General features: G+C 44.2%; 1 long non-coding RNA gene and 1 pseudogene across 2 annotated transcripts; both read right to left on the bottom strand.

Annotated features, from left to right (window-relative positions):
- Window positions 1-1,600: 1,600 nt before the first annotated feature.
- Window positions 1,601-7,818, bottom strand: LOC120682277 (annotated as a pseudogene).
- Window positions 7,819-7,825: 7 nt separating this feature from the next.
- On the bottom strand, window positions 7,826-9,804 carry LOC120682278. 2 transcript variants are annotated; one of them, XR_005678338.1, is made up of 3 exons: window positions 9,442-9,804; window positions 9,213-9,356; window positions 7,826-8,107 (listed from the first exon to the last, which is right to left on the bottom strand). It is a non-coding gene; the product is annotated as an uncharacterized LOC120682278 (long non-coding RNA). The 2 variants fall into 2 exon arrangements; XR_005678337.1 differs by lacking the exon at window positions 7,826-8,107 and adding an exon at window positions 8,932-9,099 and having other exon boundaries at window positions 9,442-9,803.
- Between the last annotated feature and the right edge of the window lie 8,983 nt (window positions 9,805-18,787).

Genomic DNA, 18,787 nt, shown 5'->3' with positions numbered 1-18,787 from the left:
CGCGGGCGCCTTTAATGGCGTTTGGCCGCTTGCGAGCGTCGCGCGGGCGGCGAAGCCGGCTCAGGACGACAAGACAGCTCGGGCAGGCGCACGTGGGGGAGGGCCGGCCGCTGTGCGCGAGCAGTGCGGCTCGGCGGCGAGGCGGGGTACAGGAAGGCGGTAGCGGTACTAGATGACGGGCGGCGTGGCGAGTGTCGGGGTCGTGCGGAACGCGCGTTGCGCACAGCGCGCGCAGCGCGTGGGCAGGCGGGTAGGGCGGGTCGGCAGCGGCGGGCGGCGCGGCCACGTGAAGCGCGTGCGCACGCGTGGGCAGGGGCGCGCGTCGAGGCGGGGGGGGGCTCGGCGTCGAGGCAGGCGAGCGGCACGACGGCTCAGCGAGGCGGGGTGGCAGGGGGCGGCCGGCGTCGAGCGCGTGGAGGCGTGCTCGGCGCCGTGCGTGCGGGACAGGGCAGAAGCAGGAAGAAGGAGAAAGAAGGAGGAGGGAAGAAAAAGAAAAAGGAAAAAGGAAAAAGAAAAAATAGAAATAGGGAAAAAGAAAGAGAGAGATGGCGGAAATCGCGGCGGTGATCACGACTGGACGCGCACGCGCGCCGGTCGGGCGTGACGCGTGGAACTAGGGAGAACAGGGAGACGGGACAGCGATTGGATTCGGATGTTGGGACAGCGATTTGATGGAAAGGGTTCCAGGGGATTTGCGGAGCTCAACGACGAACCAAAATTTTGAAATGATTTCGAGTAATTTCTTTAGGTGAATTTTTGGGATGTTACAACTTCAGTGAATGTTTCCATTATTCAAAGCATGCTTGTGCAAATACGCAAACCCATTGGGGGACAGCTATGTAGTTCCCGACTAGATTATTCTCCAGGCATTGCTGCGGAATTTGAGGTGCTTTCCAATAAACTATTAACAAAAGATTTAATATTTTTTAGATAAAACACTATGGAGAACATGTAATATTACAAAAAAGCACTTAGATAGACTTTATTGAAAAACACAAAATGGTAGATTTTTCGAATAAAGAAAAAATGTCATGGGGCTAATGAACACATGGAGAAAATTAATACAACATAGAACCGGTATTCACATAAAATATATAAAGATATTTATATAAAATAAAAATATTGCTTAAGACACATAGTGGCAGTTTTGGCTTAGAGATCTAATCATAATGGTAGCTAACACACATGCATCAACACTCATATTATGGAATAAACCATTTAATAATTAAATCTAATAAAAAACCAATGCGGTTGTTTAGTTGCTTGTATAAATGATACACTTGTAGAGATTACGTTGAAAGCCATGTGAGCCATCTATTGGATGAAGAAACATAATTTTTAGTTACTCTTTGGTTAATTAATGAATGGAGAAGGAAGAAACCAAAGACACCTATGACCTATCTAATGGACAGAAGATGTGCATGAAGTTAATCGGACGGTTAGGATAATCAACGTGATGTGGCTGATTAAGAGAAGAGAGAAATAGAAATAAATGCTTCTTAGTGGGTGCCTTCTACATAGTATATATAGATTTGGCTGAACGATTGAAATAAAGAGCGACTCATGAGTTTATGAAAAAAGCAATCGCAGCTCATAAATCTTTACCAGATGAATCTTTACATAATGCATTGATTGAATACAATAAATGTTACAAATACACTTCATTGAATGTTTACAAACCATGCTTGAACAAATATGCAAACCCATGAATCATTTAACAAGGATCAATGTTGTATAGCTGCAAGGGAATAAACATGCCTCTTCAGTAGAGCGTGTTGTAAGTGTAGATTGTTGCAGCGATGGAGACTATGCAGATCACAAGAGGTGGTAGAAGAGTGACGTTTAGGAGGACCGTGCCTAGGTAACCTGCTGCGGTAATCGTGGCATCTGCAATTACACGGGCCAAAGTCCCAGCCTCTGTTGAGAGAAGTCCACCATTGTAGGTGCCTCGGGAAAGCCTCGACGACATTACTCGTGAAAGCAAGGACAGATTCACTCCTGTATTGCTCGATATTAGTAGTTGCATGACAGATAAATCAGTAGCATATGATTGATTTAGATTTTTCTGTACATAATGCTTTGAGATGGGGCACTGAACATATACAAACATACATACCTTCAAGCACCTCAGCAAATACAAATGTGATGAGAGCTGAAATGACATATTGCGGAATGGAGTAGTGAGGTGTGAAACGAAAACTCATGATTATTCCAATGAGAACCATGACTTCAGATGCCAACAAAATTTGCCTACAAATGAGAAGAACCATATCAGCAGCTGTTTATTAATTATGCTTTATGATCTAGTGTTCTGAAACTAAAATGATTTTGAATCTGATCTGATCATATGCGAAGAATGTGACCATACAACATTTTAAGTCCAAAATCAAAACAGAAAAATTGGTAATGTATCTGCAGAGCATGTCTTAGAAAAACAATGTATAAAGAAGAGAGAATTTTTCTGTAGTATGTTTTCTTAAGAGCACAAAGCTTACCTGTCCTCAAACAAATTTGTAATGTAGCTTCCAACAATGGCATTTACTGGAAGAACTGTTAATCCAAGAATCGCTAGAAAGATAGCCACAGCACTTGTAGACCAGCTAAAATATTATGTAGTGACAACGCTTGACTCAGAGAGTAAAATTTCCATAGCGTATTTGAGCATAAAGTATATCACTAGCTGGGCCTGACAAATAACCACCCATGTAAAGATATGAAAATTGCAAATACAGAAGAAGGTAGCTCCAGCAAAGATTGAAAGATAACAAAAGCAGCTGAGCATGCAATGGTCCAAAGGAAAGGGTAAACACTGATCCGAGCTTTTCATATGGGCTCAGTTCATTCAACATGGTGTGTCAATAGAAGTGCAACTCTTTTGAGGTAAAACAGTAATACATTTACATATGCTTGTATGTCATGCAGATGTAGTAACTGTAATGCATTTACCAATTACAACTATCATAATATCATTAACACTAAGACACTATTCTTATATTTTACAGTTAATTACCTAACTTCCTTCATAAGAAATGAAGAACAATACAAAAGAAAAGTCGATAATTGGAGGGGAGGGGAAAGAAACCTTCACGGATGGAGTCTGCAATCTGTATGCTGAAGCAATTGATGTTGCTGGTTCATGAGAGTTTTCCGAGGCTACTTCACTATCATCATTATCCTCTGAGGTCTCATCCTGCCTTCGTTCTGTACCTATAAGCAATGGTTGAGCTAAACCTTCCTCCAAGTTAGCGTTTACGTTGTGACCTATTTTCACAGGAAAATAAACATCAAATCAGAATAGTTCCTAGTAATGGTAAAAACACCGACAATGGCAGCTTACACATCCTAATAGTACGAGGTTAGATTCGAGTATAATTCATGAAACAAAACATGTGGCTGTATCAGTGGGTTGAGAGTTTACCGGATTCTGACGGCTGTTCACTGACCACAGTTTTAATAAAGTGTTCTGGCTCCTTGAATGTAAGCCACAGCCACAGCAAATAAATAAGCCAAGCAATGCACATGACCCATCCAGGTAGTGTGCTCTGATTAAAATTGAGCGAGTATATCTTGAATTTAGTCTGGAGAAAACCAGCAAGAGCAGGGCCACATGCCATGCCAAGAGCACTAGCACTAACGAATCCAGCAGAGGCTTGCAGCCTCATCTTGAGAGGCACACAATCACTGATATAACGACGATTCACTGCTCTTGCAGAGCCTAACCTGCACATTGAATTTCGCCAGTTCAATCACAGAGGCACCTTAAAAGACATCAACAAATTACCACATTTCAAATCCTTTCCCTCTTTGTAAGCTAGAAAGCTTCCATTTTGTTTGTATGTAGTAATATACTCTAGAATATGCCCTTAGCTTAAGGGTGCTCAACCTACATTTACCATGACAGTACTTTTCACCCAGATCAATGCTAGCTTACAAAGGTGAAACATAAATTAAGCGACACAGAGGAGTGAATAAGAAAATTTCATACCCGCATAGTAGTCTTCCAATCAGGAGAACCATTAGTGAATTTAGATCATATGCCAAAGCATATAGCAGGTTTCCTAGAAACAACATAATACTGCTGAATATAAGAGGCCTGAAGTAGGACCTATTTGACCAGGCACTGAAGTAGACTGAGGAGAAAACTTGAGCGACTGCCATTGATCCAATAATTATACCACAGACAGTTGCAGCTGCCCCAAGGCTTACTGCATAGTCATCTGTAGTCGGCACAATGATATATGTATGAAAGCCATCGGGTGCTCTAGCCTAAAAGGGGGAGGGGGTGAATTAGGCACTCTTAAAAACTTTAACATGTGGCTCCAACTAGTTTGCACAAAATTTAAACTAAAACAAGCTATCTAGATGTGCAACTATGGTTCACCTTAGTGTGAAACCTTCATCCCAAAAGAGTTTTGCAACATATAGCCAATTCTAGCAAGATACTACACTAAGAAAAGTAAAGGTACACAAGTTGCAATATGAAATGCGGAAGCTTAAAGAGAGGGATGAGAGAAAGTGAACTCTCGACACGAGGATTTATCCCGTGGTTCGGATTGCCACAAAGGCGCCCCTACGTCCATGTTGTTGAAGCACTCACGAAGAGTATCGCTTCCCGGCAATTAAGTCTCTTCTGTGAACACAATCACGGTCACCTTGATCCCGATCTTCACAAAGGGAGATTGCTTACGAAGGAGGGGTCTCCGTCCCCCGCATAATGTTGTCGACGCCACTCCACACCAAGCCGGAGGGTCGTTGACTTGCGGGCGAGCCACCAATTGCTCCAAGGGGCCGGCGCACCGTAATACAAGTGAGATTCACTATAGAACCAGCCACAAGGATCTCAACCTTGCTTGATCACTCACTCAAGAGCTAACCTAGCACTAACACTCACAAAGCTTGTGCTAAGGACTAAGGATTTGATATTTATGCTCTTGGATGGCTTGGAGGTGTTCTTGGGTGTGAGTGGGATGTCCAGCAACTCCAGCAAACTCAGGGCCTGTTTGTTTCTGTGGCTCACAGTCGCGCGAAAATGCATCGCGAACGCGGCTCCAAGCTCGCTTTTTGGAATCGCGGGTCCCCAGTTCATTTCTTCCAACTACACAACGCGGGCGACTCCCAGTCGCGCGTCCGTCGCAAAACGTTCGGCGGGATTATTCCGCTTATCCTGCTCAAACGCCATCGCGAACGTGAGAAACGCGATTCCAAACAGACCCTCAAAATGGCCGGGGGAGCTCATATATATAGGCCACCAACTCAAACTAGCCGTTTGTAGCCGTTAGCAGCTTTTCTGCGTGGGCATTGAAACTTCCGGTGCTTCTGCATCGGTTCTTCCGGTCACTCACAGGCTGAAACTAGCCGTTGGCTTCTCTGATGCTTCTGCAGCTAAGTTGGGACCCATCGGTTGAATCGATGCTATGGTGTCGGTTCAACCGGTGACTCTTGATTATCTCGTAGCCGTTGCCCTTGCTGACGTCATTGTTCTGACGCCTTGCTCCGATGCACCACCGATTCAACCGGTGCTGAAGGCGTGGCTCCTGCTCGCTTGACATCGTCTCTGGAATATGGTACGCTGAATGCACCGATGCTTATCTTGAAGCCATCGGTTCAACCGGTGCTTCACTTGATCTTCCCTTGATCTCCATTTGGTGCTCAGACTTGTACCAAAGCGAGGGCGTCGGATCTTCCGACAACCATCGGATGCACCGATGCTTAGGCATCGGTTCTTCCGGTGCTACTAGTTTCTGCAGAACTCGTCCAATTCAGCGTTTCTTTGAGTTCTTTCTTTGTGTTTTACTTTGCATGGTCTTTTTACTTCATCCCTGGGATCTAGAAATGTTCACTTAACAAAACTATTAGTCTCATTGATTGCGTTATCATTCGATCACCAAAATCACTCGAAATGACATGAATGGTGCCATGTTCGTTACAATGTATTCACCAAGTAAAGGAACGTGTTCACTAGATTAAGCATCAGAGACATGAAATGGTAGTTTTGGTCACCAACAAGATCCTCCGACTCGCTTTGTGCATCTTCCTGGACAATAAGTGAGTGTTGGCCCAAAAATTGCATAAAATTTGTGGCATGTGTAAGTTTCTGTACTGCGTGGTTTACTTGGTCTATAACAGGGTCCTGAATATCATAAAAGTAAATGTCAAGTCAGAGATCAGAAAGGGTACCTCTCTTTTTAGAAACTTTAAAGAGCTTTGAACTAAATATAGGATAGTGAAGATATTGTACCTTCAAAGTAACTGCTGGATGATCATAGATGGATATAAAACTTCCTTCATGGTGTGCAGATACTCAAGGTTGCGCGATAATGCACCTACTACAGCAACAATTCCCTGTGTTGCGGGGCGCATGATAAATAAAAGGCCGTAAACTACCTGCCACATGAAGAAAGGGGAAAAAACAACGGTCCTAGAAATGCATAATACAAGAAAATTACCACTTGCTTAAAGACTTGCTGCAGCTGAGAATAAGGATGGTTCGCACGAGTGGTTACATAATAATCCGTAAACTTGTAGCCAAAGCGCTTATCAAATTTCTTTAGTATCTTCCGTATACCAGTAGCATTCATATCAACAAAGCGGAGAAGCTTTATAAGATCAAACCCAACTTCTCTGTATGCATCGCGTAACTGAGAAACTTGTGATATATCATACTGTTCCAGAAGAGCAGTGCGTTGTTCTCCCAATTCCTCAATCCTACTGGCAAGATGGCCTTGTTGTTGTAGTAGAAAAAGTACAATTCTTTCAATCTGGAATAAAGTAACAAACGTGCATTTTAGCCCACAACCAAGACAATTTATGCCATTTCTCTAAGACCCTTGCATTTGTTGTATGACACTGTTCCAGTCCCTAGCAAACTACAAGTGACTACTGACAAAATGAATATGATGCTCAAAACCTTCTGTTTATAGTTATTTCAAGAGAAAGCTTTCTTTGTATACCTGGTCATCAAGAATCCTTGAAAACTCTTTAAGAACATGTTCACGATCTTTCCCACCATGTTGGGTCTGTTCAACATATTGCTTTAACATTTTCTTCATCAATTTGTAATTGATGTAGTATCTAGCAGAAGGAAGACCAAAAGCTGATAAGATTTCTAATAAATGGTTACATGCAGAGAAACTAGCTTGCATTGGCGGATATTGACTTCATCATTGTTGAGCAACCTTGCAATTGGATAATTGCTAGAATATTATTTTTTTATGAAACAGGACGGGTCAAGCCCCTACTGTTTATAATATCTCATAGATTTTGTTTCATTTAAAAGTTAAATCAGGTCATAAGGCGGTTATGAGTTTGGTGTATCAATATTTTTTAGTGGGGCATAAATGAAAATAAAAAGGTGTTACTACCCCCAGACAATCCACTTAGCCATTTTAACAAAAAATCAGCTAGATTTACTCCTCGAAACAATATCAATATGTTCAATCTCCTCATCACAGAGTGACATAAATGTTAGAGAAATCCATTAAGTTTTTTCATGATTACTTTCATAGATTAGGAGCATCTAATGCTAAATTAACTTTAAAGATACAAAATTGCATGAAAATTAGTCATGAAAACTCCGTAATGTATTTTTCTAACAGAGAATATATGTCCTATATCCCTTCACAAAATTTGAACTTAAAGCACAACTTGCAAGTGGAGAAACAATAGACACAAAAAAAAATTGAAAGAAGAATAGAGACAAATCTCATTAGTTGGTTAGATTGGACCAAAAAGTCATACCCTTTCCATTCTTCTACTTGATCTACCATCAACTTCTTTCCAAAATTAACCATCTTGCCGCTTCAATGGCTGTTTCTGAAACTGAAGGTAAAGAATTAGATGACATGGCACAGAAAAAAAGTGATGCTGCATGATTTAGACCATAATGCTATTTTAGCATAGGTCCTTGTGACTCCTTCAAGGGAAAAAAAGGGGGAAAGAACGCTATACTGCTATTACATAAGCTACCTTTTTACAATTATTGATCGTTAAGCCTGCTTATATGCTTCTATCGAGCTGGTGGTTGCCTTGCAGTACAACGATAGGAAAGACAGCGATGTAAGACTAAGATTTAGCCAATCATTCTGTATGTGCTCACAATGTTCAACCCCTGCTTAGTCAAAACAAAAACCAAAATAATGGTTGCTGATTGCATTTACCATACATGTCCAGTAGTTTTCTAATCACTAATGCCGTGGACAAGTGTCTAAGCCATCATCAACAAGTATCTTCTGACGATAGATTGCTAGGAGAACTAAATAATACAGACGTCGTTGTAGACCGACTACGGCAAAATGATTTCCAGCCAGTTAATACAAGGCCTAAAATATTTGGAGGATCAGCTTGCAGCTGCACGCTACAACTCAAATCGTGCACTTGAATTCAACACATAATTCGGCTTTTCACTTTTCAGTGGGAGATTAAAAAGCTTTTCAGATTAAAACGCTCAAAAGTTTAGCTCAACAAACAACCAGCATCGCAAACACCTTCTAGTTAGGGTTCTACCTTTGAAAAACTGACCAATGGGCCTTGGGCCATGAACTGCGGTTCGTGGACGGGTTTCTTGTAACTTTTTTCTCTACCTTCTTAATGAAATACGTGCTCAGGTACGTTCGAAAAAAAAAACTGACCAATGGGCCACAGCGGGCCACCCCATATGTAAGGGGCGATGCCGGAGACATCTGCAGGCAGGCGAGCAGAGGTCCTCTCCAGGGCACGCCGATGCGGCGCCGAGAGCCGGGCACGGCGGCGCTTAGCGGGAAGGGGCACGGTTTTCACGCTGCACTGACGCATGGGTACGGAGGCGCGTGCGGCGGTGCGGGGGTAGGCCGAACCCGGCCATGCCCGGCGCCGAGGCACGGCGGCGGCCGGTGAGAGCGACCGGTGGAAAGGAACAGATCAAGAGGATTGAACGCTCAAAACACAAGAGTTGGATGGTGAAGGAACGCAAAGCAAATTGTTTTTGCTTCTCAGTTTTCAAAAGCAACGGAAAATTATGAAACCAGCATGCATAGTTAAACAAGCAAATTATGAAATCAGTTTTCACAGGCTCAGAGAGCTCGCTCTCGATCGTCTAGCATCTCTCTGTGAAATCTTGCAAGCCTGACGAGACGAACAGAGGCAGCGCGGTGGAAGATGCATGCAGCAGAGAGCCATGAGCAGCAAGCAGACAGGGCAACCTAGCGTCAGCGAAGGAAACGAATCGAGCAACTCACCGTGATTAATTAATGGCCTTCAACCTCTCCCTTCACTTGTCTTGGCAATTACTCTTTCCCCCGGCGATACAATTAGATGAACATCAGCAAACACGAGCACGCCGCCTGTACGGAGGCGCCAGACCTGCAACAACCAAACACCTTCTGCAGCACAGAGATTCAGCAGGATTTAGGACACGGGAACGCGATCTGCGAACAAGAAACTCATCCGCGTGTCGGGGTGCGCAACCATGCCTGGTGCGTGAGCGGGGAGGTGGCACGCGCGGAGGGGCCGAGCGAGGGTGGAAGCAGACGCGGCCGCCCGCCGGGCGGAGGTGTGCAATGGCGCACGCAGCTGCCTGTGCGGTCGTGCTGCTGGGCCAGACAGGGCTCAGGAGGCGGGCGGAAACCCGCCGGGAGAGTCGTTTTTATAGCGCCGCAGACCGCAGCGTGGGGAGGCGGAGGCGGAGGCGAGGGAGGAAGAAGAGACAAGTGGAATTCGCTCCAGGCAGAAACTTGCGGCTGCGGAGTGTGGAGGAGATGCGTTCGCGTGGGGGGTGCGGGAGATTCGACCGGGATCCCGTCGGCTTGGAACTTGGATGCGTGTGTGGCGGCGCGGGCCACAACCACGTCCGTCCACCTCCGGAGACTCTCCTCGCTTCTGTGCTTCTCGAGAGTGTGAATTTTTTTTTTCAAAAAAAGACGAATATATATATGGAGTACTAAACGAAGTTTATTTGTGAAATTTTTTTACGGATGAGTGTAATTTTTCGAGACAAATCTAATGACGATAATTAATCTATAATTTGCTACAGTGATACTACAGTAATCATCTTCTAATCATGCGGTCAAAGTCTCATTTGATTGGTCTCGCGAATTTACCAGGAGTCCCGCAGGTGATTTTGTAATTAGATTTTATTTAATACTCTAAATTAATAGTCAAACATGAAAAAAAGGTTCCGCAAAAAATTTTCGGCCCAAACCAAACACGGCCACCTTCGTTCGTTCTGATTGCTCCTCGGGCAGGTGAGACGCACGTGCGGAAGGGACGACTAGTACTCACGCAGTGGCCGGACGGAAGCGTCACTGCAACGGGCAATGCCGTTTGCTGATGCTGGGCAACACGCCAAGACGAGGGGCTGCCGGGAAGAGAGAAGGAAGGAGAGCCGCCGGTCGGAGAGAGGATCGGCATCGAGGGGGGCCGGGTGGCTGTGATTTGAATTGTGGCGGAGACACACGGCGCTCTTGCCGCGGTGGCGATTGGTGCATGCCCTGACCGACCTTGTCAGTGGCCAGGGTTTACCCGGCTCCCGCATCCTGGCTGGCATTTGTCCTGCTTGCAATTTCTTGGCGTCAGGACTCAGGACTCCTCTCGCTCGCCTCTCAATTCTCAAGCCTCAGGCGTGTTTGGTTGGTGAAATTTTTTGGGTTCGGCTACTGTAGTATTTTCGTTTTTATTTGGTAATTAGTGTTCAATTATAGACTAATTAGGCTCAAAAAATTCATCTCATCATTTACAGTAAAACTGTGCAATTAGTTATCTTTTTAAATTACATTTAATGCTTCATGCATGTGTCCAAAAATTTAATGTGACGGAAAATCTTGAAAATTTTTGGGAACTAAATATGATCATTGTTGAAGGAGACGAGTTCGCTTCAGACTTTGCTTTTTAGCCTTAGGCCTTGTTTAGATTACTTTGCAATTTACATTTTTAGATTTTTGGAAGAGAATTTTTAATATTTGAAGTATTAAATGTACACTAATCACAAAACTAATTACAAATCTCGTATGTAAACTGCGAGACGAATCTAATGAGCCTAATTAATTCATCATTAGAGCATGTTAATGTAGCATTACTGTAGCAATTTAGTGTCTAATCACATCCTAGTTATGCTCATTAGATTCGTCTTGCGATTTACAGTCCATTTGTGTAATGCAATTTATTTTATGACTACATTTAGTACATCATACAAGCTATTTATAAAAATTTTGCATTTTGCGTTTTGGATCTAAACAGACTCCTATTTCTGACAGGCCGCAAGAACGCTGAAAACACATGCGTTTCGCGTTCATCAGCAACAAAAGATTTTCGGGGGCGATTCTTCTTCCTCCCATCAGTCGCGAGGTTGGTGGCGGTGACCCTGATCGGCTGAGTTCATGCCGTGGCGATGCATATGTATGGTCCTGGATCTTGTGGTTTTCCCGGCCGCTAGCTCCGATCCGACACCGTACGGTAGTGCACGCCGTATTGCACATGCATGTCGTAACGGTGCCGGAATATGTGACACGACACGATGACTGAGTGCAACAGTGTGCGCTGCTGCTGCTGCCCAGTCATCTCGGTATCTCGCATCGAAATCTGGAATCCCAGCTACAGTAGCTAGTGTACTCCACAGGCATGCTATGCCATCATGGACTACTGGTCATCATCGATCAGCTGCTGTCCAGATCTTCTTCGGTTCGTCTTCGCATTTCATTTTTGGCGAATTCGCAGCGGCCAAACCCTACCTTGCATTGCATCTCGCGCGGAGCAGTCAGGTAACAAATCATGGCTCACGGCAGACAAGAAACATGGCACGTCCCTCTCGCTGCTACAGCCTAGATCCACCTCCCAGCTACCGCGGTTCCCCAAAGGACGATTTCAGCTTGGAACCGACGAGGCCATCCACATGGCTCATCGCTGAAACGGACAGCTCCAGGACAGGGACAAGAAATTCTTGTTCCGCAAACGACGGACTGAAACAATTTTGTCCGCATACAAAGTTTTCTGCAAACAAGAAGCTTTCGAGCTGTTTTAACACAGGAAGTTTTTGCATTGACAGTGCGCCTTTTCCCGTGTTCCGATCTGAATTATTTGAAGAGTACTGATCCAGCGACGAGGTTGTCAGGTTGGAACGAAGAGACGATCCACCTAATAACCTTTTGTCAGCATTGGTATGGCGCCCGAGATTCAGAGACGGCCGGCACCATCCTGATGAGGATTTCAACGCACGTATCATCACTATCACTGAATCTTCTTTTTTCTGAAACTATCACTGGAATCTGAAATCCGGAAAGAAAATACTAGCGGCTAGCACGGATCAAGGTAGCTCTCCCAGTCCCAGAGTGCCCCATGTTACCCGCGCATTCACGTTCGTGCCCCCAACAAATCATCGCCCGAAGCATCCGCAAATGTGCTCCATTCAAATCCGGAATTATTGAAGATGCGTATAGGTACAGGCGTACAGCCATGCGCAGCTCAATCATGCAGTGAGTGTCGAGGCGCTTGACATGGCGAGATGAATGCGGAGAGCGATGGGGGGCTGTGCTGGGACCGGTCGCTGCTCGTCGTGCTCGTACTATGACTCGCGAGACGGAGAGACTAGGGGCGCGTTTGCTTTCCTGCATCAACCGTGTCAGGCGGGAGCCTGGCCGGCGCCTGCCGGCATGCGAATGCACCCAGCGAGCCTGGCTCCCGGGAAACAAGATTGAAATCCGTTTCTCCAGAGTCAGGATCACGGGATGCAGTCCATTAGTATGTTAATGATGGTATTAGCTAATAATTAGCAAAGCCTAATGTATATTAGTAATTTTAAAGTAGACTAGGCTATCATGCCCGTGCGTTACTACAGATAAAATTGGTATAAGTATCGGATACGTGTAATTATCTGTTCGTTAATTTGTAGGGATCTACGTGATCAAATCGTAGACTGAGGGCTTGTCCGATTTGTATACGGGATGGACTAAGACCCATCTGTCAATGATATAAGATGGCGCAAACCAGAAATTTAGAGTTAAATCTTTACTCGTTTTAGAAATAGGTATGTATATTGATATACATTAAGGCTTATAATAAAATGTTAATGGGCGCCTGGGCTGCCACTTCGCATCGGCCCATCATCCATGCGCTGGCTCTAACGTTTCTTTTTTCAGGCCGTGCGGCCGCGTGGATCTGAATCGACAGCAGCCCCGCGGTTTTTTTATTTTTATATTTTTTATTTTCGTTTTTTACAAAAATATATTTTCGATTTGAAAATTTACAGAAATATACCCCGGCCGCCCGACAACCGGGCGGCCGGGACCTGGCCGCCCGGCAGCCGGGCGGCAGGGGCTAATCTACAAAAAAATACAATAAAAAATTGCAGATAGATCCCTGGGGACCGGTCGCCCGGCTGCGGGGCGGCCGGCCTTATTTTTTGCAATTTAGTCTTTTTCGTGAAATAATTTCACATATGTTCACATTTTTGTAACTTTTTGCAGAAATAGACCCTGGGGGTCGGCGCTGTAATATGTGGCGCCGAGATAACACGTCTTGGCGCCACAGATCACGGCACCGAGGTGTCACGCACGCACAAGTAATATAGTGAATACGGCAGCCAAGTATTTCTGTAAATTTTCAAATCGAAAATATATTTTTGTAAAAAACGGAAATAAAAAATATAAAAATAAAAAAAACCGCCAGCAGCCCCAGCGCACATGGGCTGCTTCGCTCGCAGCAGCGTTCCACCCACATTACATACATATGGGCCCTGGCTGGCTGATATCGGGAGTGAGATAGCCCAAAAGCGGCAGCTCTGTTTCTCTTCTCGTCTCGATTAATTGGGTGCACCTAGGAGTGGTAATGGGCCATGGCCCTAATGGCCTCTTCACAGCCCAATAGGGCCCTTAAAAATTTTAGTTCAAAAATACATATATTTAGAGCCCGGTCCTTTTAGGGTCCGATCCTTAGATTTTCTAGTTCAAAATATTGGACCCTTTACCACCCCTAGGTGCACCGTGCAGTATCGGCAAGTGTGCGCTTTTTTCTTTTTTATATTTTTAAAAAATAAAAATTTCAAAAATATATGTCCGTTTTGAAATATTTCAAAAATACTCCCCGGTCGCCCCCCATAAGGCGACAGGCCCTAAGTGTAATTTTTTTTCTTCAAATTTGCAACGAGGTCCCTGAAAAAAAAGGAGGCTGGTCGCCCCCCAACGGGCGACAGGGGGGCCTGTCGCCCCCTTCTCGGGCGACCAGTGGGCCCAGCCCACGGGTGCGGCAGGGGGGCCTGTCGCCCCCCCCCCCGGGCGACCGGGGTAGCCCCCTTATATAAGCTCCAACCCCCCTTCCCTCCTCATTTGAGCCCGAAAATTCCACCAAAAATCCAGAAAAAAGAGAGGGGTGAGGAGAAGGGAAGCGGCGAAGCCCTGCCGAATTCAGCACTTGTGATCTGCAGGTTAGTACATTTAGTGTATATATTTTTCTATTTAAGTACTACGCATTTAAGTAGGAGTAATTTAAGTAGGGGTGAGTAATTTAATTTAATTAGTGCTATATTAGAACCATTTAAGTTGGAGTTTAATGATACTTTAGTTTGTAGTTACGTAGTAGTAAATTAGTTTAGAAAATTAGTACTACGCATTTATTATTACAATTGCATTACTATTAGAGACGTGTTTATAAATTAATTATGATTTAGAATAGAATTTGGCATATGCAGTATAGAATTTGAGTGTCATCACGTACTTATGAATACTTATACTTAGTTTTTACGGATTATTGAATAAGGTAGTGAAGTAAAGAGTATAACTCGATAAGTATTATGTGATATACAGATATGTCGAGCAAGATGCAGTTTCAAGTATTTTATGGTGACTACAATGTTATGTATGGGCCAAATGGAGTAGATCTTTCTGCCTTTAAGTGCACATCTAGCGCCATAGATAAACCTCTGGAAAAGAGTTTTGGTTCTATATGTAAGTGGCTGCAGCGTGGGTTCCGTGTTGATCCGTTGACACATGTGATCATCGTCCAGTCTCTTGTTAATTGGGAGGTAGAAAGTGAATTATGGGAATTGATGATGATACAAAGCACTGATGACTGGCAGAAGTACATGCAAACAGCTCTAGAGCGTGGGTGGCCTCTGGCCATTCTTGTTCAAATCCGGGAGAAGACACAAAATGAAATCCAACATTGTGCAGATCAAGGAACTCCGAGTATTCGAAGAGAGACCAATTATGTTGAGCAAGATGAGTCAGAAGAGACAGAGAACCAAAACATGGGACCACAGGGCCTTGCTGATGAGGGAGAGAGGATACATAGCATTGTGGAAGAGATGGAGGAAGAAGACCAAACCGCAATAGAGATGGACGAATATGAGGGCTCCTCTGATGACGAGCAGTACTCATTGCCAAAAGAGTGGAAAGAGCATGGTTTTGGGAGTCATATCGCAGAAGATGTACGAAATCAGGAGTGAGAGTACAGAGGGAATGAGATAGTGCAAGGTGCAACATATCCAAACATTGAAGCCGTAAAATATGTTGTGAGACTATGGGCAATATCATTGAAACGAGAATTCAGAGTCGTAAAGTCTGGCAGTAAAGAATATGAGGTGAAGTGTGTGAATGATGGATGTCCATGGCGAGTACATGCATTCAAGGGAAAATGGAAGTCCAACTGGAAATGTTCCATTGTGACAGAGCACACTTGTTTGTTATCAGAAGTTCTTTCCTCGCATCGCAATATATCATGCGACTTTGTTGCAAAGCAAATGTATGGGTTTATTATGGACAACCTTAATTATGAGCCAAAAATGATTGTTCGGCACATTGAGCAGACTTACCAGTACACCATCAGTTATTTGAAGGCATGGCGGGCTAAACAAAGGGTGTTTGAGATGCGGTTCGGCACATACGAGACATCATATGATAACCTACCTCGTATGTTATCCCAGGTTGCTGCTAAAAATTCTGGAAGCTTTTATGACACATACCTCGTACCAGCCGTTACTAGGGGACAAAGAATTATGCAACGAGCCTTCTTTTGCATAGGTACTTGTGTTAGAGCATTTCAGTTTTGTTTTCCGGTGATATGCATTGATGGCACATTTTTGACTGGAAGGTATAAAGGTCAGATACTCACCGCAATCGGTATGGATTGCAACAACCAAATAGTTCCGCTTGCATTTGCATTTGTTGAGAATGAGAACATAAACAGCTGGTATTGGTTCCTTGAACGAGTGAAGATTCATATTGTTGCTGCACGTCCAGATGTGTGCCTTATTAGCGATAGGCATGCAGGTTGACTGTACTCTGAGCCGTCTTGTTGAGATTGGGCCTATTCAGCTCGACCGATCCCTCCTGACGGCGCTCGTTGACAGATGGAGGCCGGAGACACACACGTTCCATCTCCCGTGTGGGGAGATGACTCCTACGCTGCAGGACGTGGCCTACCTCGTCGGCCTCCCTATCGTCGGGGAGGCTGTAGGTCCGCGTGTGGTGGCGGCCTGGTGGAAGGATGAGCTGGAGGCCCGTTTTGCCCTGGTTGACCGCGTGGAAGAAGCAGGTCCGATCAACATGTTTATACTTCGATGCTCCATTATGACTAAGTACGATTCAAACTCGACATTATGTACATGTCCAGTGAATGCAAGTTAGGTACGAAACATACATACAAGCATAATACAACATTAACAATACTAAATGTGAATACATCTTAAACCGATGAACATCATATGTTATAGATCATGGCATGAAATCATCTAGGTCGTCATCCCAGTTGACAGATGGTGGTGCTGCAGGTGGTGTAGTATGGCTCGACGAACCTCTTGGCTTTCCCTTTCTCTCTTTTCTGGATCTACGTTCATGTACAGGGGGAGGGACATCATGTGTTAGAGGTCATGCTTTGGGGGGCATGAAGTCATCCATGTCGTCATCCCAGTTAAGACAAGTTTGTGCTGCAGGTGGTGCAACATGACTTGACGAACCTCTTACCTTTCCCTTTGTCTCCTTTCTGATTCTAGGTTCATGTACAGGGGGAGGAACATCATGTGTTGGAGGCCATGGTTTGGGGGGCATGAAGTCATCCATGTCGTCATCCCAGTTAACACAAGTTTGTGCTGCAGGTGGTGAAACATGACTTGACGAACCTCCGGGCATCTGTTCTTGCGCATGCCAAGTACTATCACCCGAAGATCTTATCTGCCTCTTTCGTCTAGTTTGCGGCATAAGTCCACCACCGAAGATACATACCAATTTATGGAAATTTGGTACCGTTTTGTTAATCAACTCTGTGTCCTCGGGGTAATCCTAGCATATAATTAAAAAACAATGTTACTGTTCCATAAATATGGATTCGAAATGACGGACGGGATTACAACTGAATGAGAGTTACCTTAATGTGCATCTCATACACCTCTGGCCGCATCCATATCTTACAAAAACTTTGTAAGAATCCAATGATATTAGGATGATTCGTTAGTTCACATACTCTAATGTATATCTTCCGACGTTCTAGCAGGTGTCCCTTTACATCTTGCGTCGTAATTCCTCGAAATAATGTTAAATCTTTAAACTCTACTACTTTGGACAACACCATCTCTATCGTACCATCCGCTAACGGATCCAACTTCTTACTGATAACAAGATGGGTCATGATATCAAGTATTATACTAGATTTTTCTTCGGTCCATGAAAATCCTCCACAATTGGAGGCAGCCATTGCCTTATGCTGCAATATCAATAAGGTACTTTCATAATTCTATTCTAATTCATAATTAATTTAAAAACAAGTCTGTAATAGTACTGAAATTGTAATACTAAATGAATGTTCTAAAGCACCAAATCTAATTCAGCTAATCCGCTAATTAAATTAAATTTTTATACAATATCAATGGATTCATACGGAAGTTACCGGTAGATCACAAGTACGCAATTCGGCAGAGCTTCGCCGCTTTTCTTCTCCTCACCCCTCTCTTTTTTCCTGAATTTTTAGGCTCAAATGACAAAGGGAATGGGGGCATATGGCGGCCAGGGCTTATATAGGGGGAGGGAACCCTGTCGCCCCCCCAACGGACGACAGGGGCCTGTCACCCTTTGGGTGGGCGACAGGCCCTTTTTTTTTTGTCAGGGACCTCGTTGCGAATTTGAAGAAAAAAAATTATACTTAGGGCCTGTCGCCCTATGGGAGGGCGACAGGGGGATATTTTTGAAATATTTCAAAACGGACATATATTTTTGAAATTTTTATTTTTTAAAAATATAAAAAAGAAAAAACGGCGGCAAGTGGTGGATGGAGCAAATGAAATCAATAGCCGTTCAAGATTCAACAACTGCTCCGGCCTGTCACGGATGTCACCCCAATGCAACCAGAATATGAGCATTATGTTTGTTCAGGACAAAACTAATTAGAGTTTAATAAGACGTCACGTTATTTCTTTAGGAACGGAAGGAGTATTGAGTACATATGCAACATGCACTCCTAGAGCCACTTGCTTTGGGGTTAGGCTCTCTTGTTATGAGTTGTGAGTTAGTAGCCTAACAGAGCTATGCGAGACTCTTGGTCACGCAAGAGGCACTTGTACCCCAACCAGAATTAAAACGGATCCATGCACTGAATCATGTCTCTCCACCAGTCGTCCTCTCATTTTGAAATTAACTAGGTATTATGTTGACCATGATGCATTAATTCGTAAGCGCGGCAAAAAGAATACTTTTTTCTACCGGAAAACAGCCTAGGCAATCATTTCATCGAGAAGGGTTTCACGGAATGTACCTGAGCTCACGCCAAAGCACAAGGAAAAAACTACAACGTAAGAGAAAAAGAAGAAACGGCCTAGATACAACTACAACTAAGAACA

This window comes from Panicum virgatum, chromosome 7N, assembly GCF_016808335.1.
Source record: "Panicum virgatum strain AP13 chromosome 7N, P.virgatum_v5, whole genome shotgun sequence".
NCBI classification, from domain to species: domain Eukaryota; kingdom Viridiplantae; phylum Streptophyta; class Magnoliopsida; order Poales; family Poaceae; genus Panicum; species Panicum virgatum.
The sequence above is the reverse complement of the archived record's forward strand: the minus strand, read 5'-3'. Positions and strand labels throughout refer to the sequence as shown.